At 37.2% G+C, this 8246-nt stretch overlaps 1 pseudogene; it reads left to right on the top strand.

Annotated features, from left to right (window-relative positions):
* Positions 1 to 6055: 6055 nt before the first annotated feature.
* LOC147633174 (3beta-hydroxysteroid-dehydrogenase/decarboxylase pseudogene) lies at positions 6056 to 6739 on the top strand (annotated as a pseudogene).
* Positions 6740 to 8246: the final 1507 nt, after the last annotated feature.

Below are 8246 nucleotides of genomic sequence, written 5' to 3'. Positions count from 1 at the left end.
TGCATCTTTCTATGCATAAAATCAAAATTGATAAGAATAACTCTTTTAGAATAGAAATAAAATTCTTTATGCATCTTTCTATGCATAAAATCAAAATTGATAAGAATAACTCTTTTAGAATTTAAAAAAAATTCTTTATGCATCTATTTATGCATAAAATCAAACTCTTTTGAATTAAAAAAATATTCTTTATGCATCTATTTATGCATAAAATCAAAATTGATGAAAATAACTCTTTTGAATTAAAAATAGAATTCTTTATGCATCTTTCTATGCATAAAGTCAAAATTGATGAAAAAAAACTCTTTTGAATTAAAAATATAATTCTTTATGCATCTTTGTATGCATAAAATTAAAATTGATGAAAATAACTCTTTTGAATTAAAAATAAAATTCTTTATGCATCTATTTATGCATAAAATCAAAATAGATAAGAATATCTATTTTGGAATAAAAATAAAATTCTTTATGCATCTATTTAGGCATAAAATCAAAATTGTTGAAAATAACTCTTTTGAAATAAAAATAGATTTCTTTATGCATCTTTCTATGCATAAAGTCAAAATTGATGAGAATAACACTTTTTGGATTAAATTAAATTCTTTATGCATCTTTCCATGCATGAATCCAATTTAGTAGGAATTACACTTTTAGAATAAAAGAATTTCTCTTATGCATCTAATTTATGCATAAAATCCATTTATGATGAAAATCACACTTTTAATATAAAAATATCTTTTATGCATACAAATCATTTATTATGAAAATCACTCTTTTAATATAAAATAATTTCTTTTATGCATCCATTTATGCATAAAAATCATTTATGATGAAAATCACACTTTTAATATTTAAAAAAATATGTTTTATGCCTGTATTTATGCATACAAATCATTTATGATGGAAAAAAACACTTTTATAATAAAAATAACAATTTCAATATATTTCCTTCTATATGCATGGAATTTAATTCTAAAGAAAGTAACACTTTTTTATTAAAATATTTTTAGTGTGCATTTTCTTATACCTAGGATGAAAATTAACACTTTAAGAATACATATACAATGGGAATTACTCTTTTTGAATTAAAAAAAGTAAAACTTATTTTTCATAATTTTAGAAAATTTTGCCATAACCTCCTTTGTATGGCTGACCATTTTTCAATTTTTAATTCTCTATAATTAATTGGAAGTTCACCAAGAGTATTTAAATCATTCTAATGTAAACATTTTCTACTTATCAAAGAGAAACATTATGAAAAACTTGATTTTATCCATTAATCATTCATCTAGGATAAAGAATGGTTGGATTTACTAAAGAAGAGAGGGGAATGCCTTTTTTCAATGAGGCATAACATCAAAATCATTTTAGAGGACAAAATTCATAAAAAACCATAAAATGAAATAGAAAAGAGAAGAATCTCCAAATTACAAGGAGAATTTGAGAGCTTTCCTTTGGCTTGATGGTTTGAGGGATCTAATCTTGTTTGAAACAAGAGTGGCCACCAATCTTTAGAAGAGGGAAGGTCAAAAACTAATGAATTATAAGTAAATTCACAGTTTTTGGCTCTTAGGAGAAAGCAGGGTAACAGTGCAAAAAATACTATTAGGCTTCAACAAAGGGGAGGCTTCTATTTATAGCAAAAAGTGAGCCTCTAACCAAGCAAACTGATTCTAGAATTTTCCAAATCAGTTTGGTCAATTTTGACCATTTTTAGGTCAATTTAGCTCACTTTTTGATCTAGTTGAAACAGGAGAGATGAGAGATAAAAATATCTCATTATTTGGGAGTTTAAAACTCTCCCACACAACTGAAATAGGCACCTCATTCATGAGGGGAATTCCCCTATATTGAGGTGTCAAAAATGCATCATTTCTTCTAAATATCTGTCTTTTTTAACTAATAGCCTTGTCCTTAGTCAACTCTTCATCTTATGTGAGTATTTACTCATTTTTGGGGGGATTTTCTTTATTTCTTCCATTTATCTCCTCCACACATTTGTATGAATCTGATTGGCCCCTCAAAACCTTAATTTAAAATTTTCAAAAAGTTTGGACCCCTAGGATAAGGCCTTTTGAACAGATTATAATTTATTTTGAATGCACCTTCTGAAAATCTTTTTGAACTTTTGTTTTGGGGGAACTTATTTAAATACAAAGAGATATTTTTCCATCCAAAAATATCCAAAATCTGAATAATCTCTCTCTAGAATATTTTCTCTCTCTAGGCCAAAACAGATAGAAACAAGATCTTTTATATTTTTGAAGAGGGATTTGACTACAGGGGAAGATACTGGACATCCTGAGAGGCTGGGGAGGAATCTTACAGGCACAAAAACATCGAGGAATATCACCAGGCCTTCGCTCTTCTACTCAAATATTCACCAACTCTAGATGAACTCATGGCCAGGTTCATTCGGGGAATGAACAAAACCTTGGACACACTGGTTAAGAATGCCAAGCCAGTGTCCATGGCAGAAGCTGTCAGAATGGCGAAGTACTTTGCCAAAGCCCTTATCGTGAAAGTCCTGCCAAAGCCATCTCCTTCATCCTTTAAAAGATTTCAGACGCCGAGAAGTTCTTCCAACTTTCCACCTCCAAAGAGACACCAAGGTCCTAACCAGAATGTGGAGATGAGAAGCTTCAGAAATGAAGGAAGACCTTTCCCCCAAAGTACATTCTCAAGAACTCCGGCTCTCTCCATAACACAAAGGAAAGAACTTTAAAGCAAGAACAAATGCTTCGGATGTCAGGGATTCGGGCACCAACTGAAGGATTGCCCATCTCCTTCGGTGGGCCAAGGAAGCGAGGTTCCCAGAGTTCAGAGATCAACTCCTTATCAGTCCAATCACGGTCCCCCGTGCCAAAATCAGGGTAACCCAAGAAGAGTGCCAGCTCAGCCTGCAGCCTCCATGCAAAGCAATCTCCAAACTCCCTCCCAGAATTGGAATAACTAAAGAGAGAGAGTTTTACCTCAGACTGTAGCAGCCAGAGCAGTCACCATAGCTAAGGAAGTAGAGGAAGAGAAAGGATAGATCTATGCGCAGCAATAGGGCATCAGGGGAATAACTGTCAATTCTCAATCCTCCAGACTCTAGCAGAGTACCAGGGTAAGCAATTCAAGCCTTTGATTGATTCAAGCGCAGTACTCATTCTTTTATTTCCCCAAGATGTCTGCGTAAATTATTCCTAAATAAAAAATCAGAGAAATCTATGCAAGTGGAATTAGCCAGTGGGAAGATTCTTTTCACTCACCTTGAGACTGACCTTATTGAGTTTAGCCTAGATGGGAACGTAATAGAGTGCGAGTTCAGAGTCCTACACCTCAGAATATATGATGGAATCCTTGGAATGTATTGGCTCCAAAAGAATCAAGCTGACATTCATTGTCACAAAGGAGCCATCTCTTTCCTTGACCTTCATGGGAGTAAAGTTCAAGGAATTGGAATTTTTGAATCCCCAATGCTACAATTAGTCAAGGCTTCCAAATTATTAAAAGGGCTCAAAAAGAGGCAAGCTTTGTATGTCGTTAAAATGAATCCAGTAGACATAAAATGCAAGGCTAAAGGACCAGAGTGGTTAAGTGAGTATGCAGATGTGTTTCCTATGAAGAGCTGACTGAGATGCCTCCATCTCGTGAAGTAGATCATGAGATCAAATTAACCCCCGGAGCTTAGCCCCAGTAGCCCAGCATGCATACAAAATGCCAGTCCTTGAAGCCATAGGACTTAAGGAATAGTTAAGACAACTTGTAGAACAGGGATTCGTCACACCCAGTGTCTCACCTTGGGGTGCGCCTGTTCTCTTTCAAAAGAAGAAAGATAGAACGTTAAGATTCTGTATTGACTACAGAGAGGACTGAATCAATTAACAATTAAGAATAAGTATCCTATTCCTAGGATTGATGAACTTCTGGATCGGTTAAGTTTGACCCAAATGTTCACAAAGATAAATCTCAAATTCGGGTACTACTAGATCATAATCAAGGGTCAAGACATCCCTTGTTGCAAAGGGATACTCACAAATTGCAGGGATTGACTATCATGACACTTTTTCACCCGTAGTTTGTAGTACAAGCATTCGAGTATACTACTACCTTTTGCAACCTAGTTTGATTTGGAAATACATCAAATGGATGTTAAGACATCTTTTCTTAATGGAGACTTAAAGGAGGAAATATATATGGAGCAACCTGAAGGATTTACAATTCTCGAAAAGGAACATCTTGTATGCCAACTCCACCGTGCTTTGTATGGACTAAAACAAGCTTCACGATCATGGTACATCAAGATTGATGAAATTCTCACATCTCAGGGGTTTGTTTCTTGGTTCTCTGATCCAAATCTTTATATCAAGTGCAATGTGGATAACCATTTTGTGATATTGGCCCTTTATGTTGAGATGACACTTTACTTGTGTCTAATAATCTATCTTTCATGCAACAAGTAAAAAAGGTTTTATCCTCAGCCTTTGATATGGTGGATCTTGGCGACATTCATTCATGCCTTGGCATTTAAGTTCAAAGGTATCGTCGCAATGGTATTTCGCTTCGTTATCAAACAAAGTTATCCAAGATATTGTTTAAAAGTTTGGATTGGCTACTGCACATTCGGCAAACACTCCTTGTCTTGCAAGCTCTACTAGGAGTACTTCTACAAATATTGAGACTGAACCATTAGCTTTAAATCAACCCTATGCTAATCATGTTGGTTGTCTTCAATTTGTGGGCATGAGCACTCATCGATATTATTTTTTTGTAGCAAATCTGTTAGGACAATACTTGTCCTCTCCATCTACAAGACATTGGTCTCAAGCTAAACATGTTTTGAAGTACTTGAAGTGCACTGCAGATTTTGGACTTGTATATCGCCGTCAAGAAGACATATCTTCATCAATTTCTCTTAGTCTTTTGGGTTATTCAGATGTTGATTGGGCAAGCTCTAACTTGTCCATGCAATCTAGCAATGGTAATTGCTTCTTTATCAATGGCTGTTTGGTATCTTGGGCTAGCAAGAAACAACATTGTATCTTGTCCTCTCCATCTACAAGACATTGGTCTCAAGCTAAACGTGTTTTGAAGTACTTGAAGTACACTGCAGATTTTGGACTTGTATATCACCGTCAAGAAGACATATCTTCATCAACTTCTCTTAATCTTTTGGGTTATTCAGATGTTGATTGGGCAAGCTCTAACTTGTCCATGCAATCCACCAGTGGTAATTGCTTCTTTATCAATGGTTGTTGGTATCTTGGGCTAGCAAGAAACAACATTGTATTGCAGTTTCTACTACTACAGAGTCTGAATATGTAGCTGCATCTTTAGCACCTCGTGAATTGGTTTGGCTTCAACAATCGCTTGATATTGGTCATTCTCCTTCCTCAAGCACTCCTCTTAGATGTGACAACCAAAGTGCAATCATTCTAACCAAGGACTACGTGCAACATAGCAAGTCCAAGCATATTGCAGTTCAATATCACTATGTTTGACATGAAGTAAGGAAAGGAGCAATAATGGTAGAACATTGTCCAACTGATCAAATGATTGCAGACATTCTCACCAAAGGACTCCATGAAGCTCGGTTTACATGTACACTCTTGATCAGAACTTGGAGTTGTGGTGGCCTCTCTTTTTGGAGATTAGCACATCTCACGTTGTCGTGCCATGGCACGTCTATGGTGTGAAACCATGCATGTGAGGCCATTAAATATAAATCTAGATGCATGGGATTAAGTGCCATGACTTGACTCATTTTATGATGCCTATGTACATATGTTCATATTGTAAATGAGGTTCAATAAGATGAGCTGAGGCTAAGCCAGGTCTCGAAGCCTCTGTATATAAGTGTGGTGTGAATCATGGAGTTTTTATGCTTATGGTGAACCTTGAGGTAGCACGAATTATCAATGAACCAAAAGTAGCATCACTTTCTTATGGGCTGACAAGAAAGAGGGATTAGTTGCAGTTTTTGATCTTGATGGAGGCATAAGAAAGACTGAAGGACCTGGCACAAGAGGCTTTCATGAGAGATGCTTCAATTGGCAACAGTTTGATCAACATGTATGCAAAGTGTGGCTCTCTTTCAGAGGCAAGGGAAGTCTTTGATAAGCTACCAATTCGAGATGTTGTAGCATGGAGCTCAATGGTAAAAGGATACGGCATTAACCATGAGGGTTCCTTGGCTATGCAATGTTTCAACGACATGCATGCACAAGCATGCAAGGGAACAGTAGCAGTTTTCCACATGGCAGCTTCAGATTCATCAATCAACAATTTCAGTCTACACTACAATGTCACTGTTAAAGGAACGCGCAATATAATAAATGCTTGCCTTCATAACATGCACAAGCTCATTTATACTAGCTCACCTAGTACTATTTTTTATGGTGCGCATGGCATTATGAATGGAGATGAAACCCTGCCATACCCTGATCGGCGTAATGATTCCTACTCTGAGACAAAAGCACAGGCAGAGGCGCTTGTTCTTGGGGCTAATGGAAAGTTAGGTTTAGTCACTTGTGCTCTTCGTCCAAGCAATATCTTTGGCTCTGGGGACAGGTTGCTAGTCCCATCGCACGTTGCTGGTGCAAGATAAGGGAAAATGAAGTTCATACTGAGGGATGGCAACAACATCTATTATTTCACTTATGTGGAGAATGTGGCTCATGCGCACGTCTGTGCCGAGCAAGCCTTGGATGCAGCCAAATGCTATGGTGACAATGTTGCTGACTGGCACAACTAAGCAAAGCACAACAGCATCTAGGCGATGCGCACAGTAAGGCACATAGCAAGGCACAAGCATAGCCAAGCGGGTAGTTAGCCCAAGCAAGGCAAGGCATGGTGGTCGGTGCACAGCAGAGGTTGGGCACTGCAGGTTTTGACGCTTAAGCGCACAACCCGCAAGACAAGAGAAGGTGGTGGCTTGCGTGGCGAAAATACGAAGGCATTAAAAAAAAAAATCTGAATTTTAAGCAAAAAAAAGGAGGCGCAACGTATTTTCGTTTTGGGAAACGTGAGTTTTTGGCTGCAAAAGGGAATTTGGCCTGAATCCCTTGCGGGAAAAACCACAGATAACCAGGAACACATATATGAAAGGGGGGGACGTGCAGAAAAAAGGTGGGGAGAGGGAACCAGTTGAGGAAATTTGTAGATTATCTTGTTTTGGGAATATAGCTTTTGTTCAAGCCTTGTAGGGGTTAGAATTGGAGAGTAATAGAAGCTTTATTTAGTGATACGCTTTCTAAAAAATTCCAAAAAATGAAGCGAACTGCTGCCCGATTTCATGCAAGGAGAAAATTCGACGCAGAAGCTTATGAAGATGTCATGAAATTCGGTTTTTGTGAAACAGAGATAAGCTTTTTTTTTAATGAATTCGATTTCAAAAAAAAAATCGTAATTCCTTAGTAAAGGTTTGGGTTTTAAGGCTTTAATTACCTCAAAAATAAAAACTCTTGGTAAAAACCTTAATGCTTATGGCCTTAGAAATTGGAGAGTTTTTCTTGCTTTTGTGAGTTGTTGGAATCTAAAAACAGGTTTTCATGAGATCAAGAGTCATCTTGAGATGGTGATGTTGGTAGTATATGAAATATGTGATGTGAACGGTCACATGCATATGGAAATCTTTTGAAAATTGTGCTATGCCTACATGTGTTATGTATAAGGCACTTGGATAAAGGGTCAAGAGATCCATGCTTGGAACTGGTCATGCTCTTGACACATAACTTATGTGCAATCATCAAGTTGAATTTGGGAATGTTTTGAAATGAATTGGCACATGTACATGTCATCCAAAATGGAGATGTCTTATGCCCCTTGAAGAGCTATATGTTTTGTTTCTTTACTGGGATTTGAAGCTACTCTCACAGCCAGAAGTCTCGCACTTGCCCAGCGATACCGCCCACGTCACGACAGTTTTTGGTGAACCCGACGTGAAACTGCTGGGGTGAGAGTTAGTGGTGAAATACACTGTGCAAGCTATGGTTGAGAATCCTGAGGGACAGGGGGTTCATTTTGACCCTAGGGTTATGCAAATGTTTCAGATGTTTACTATGTATATGCAACAGCAGCAAGCGGCTGAGAGGGGACAAATTTCCACGACTAAAGCACTGCAGTCAATCGTGAAGAAGGTGGATCAATTTGATGGTAAAGACATCACAAAGTATCTGTGCAATTACACAAAGGAAATGGAGCTAAACAGGGTAACTGAGGAGGATATGGTTCGAAGCTTTGAGCTGGTATGTGTTCCCGAA

Source organism: Cibotium barometz, chromosome 12 (genome assembly GCF_041138505.1).
Source record: "Cibotium barometz isolate CiBa-2024 chromosome 12, ASM4113850v1, whole genome shotgun sequence".
In the NCBI taxonomy this organism is placed as follows: domain Eukaryota; kingdom Viridiplantae; phylum Streptophyta; class Polypodiopsida; order Cyatheales; family Cibotiaceae; genus Cibotium; species Cibotium barometz.
The sequence above is the reverse complement of the archived record's forward strand: the minus strand, read 5'-3'. Positions and strand labels throughout refer to the sequence as shown.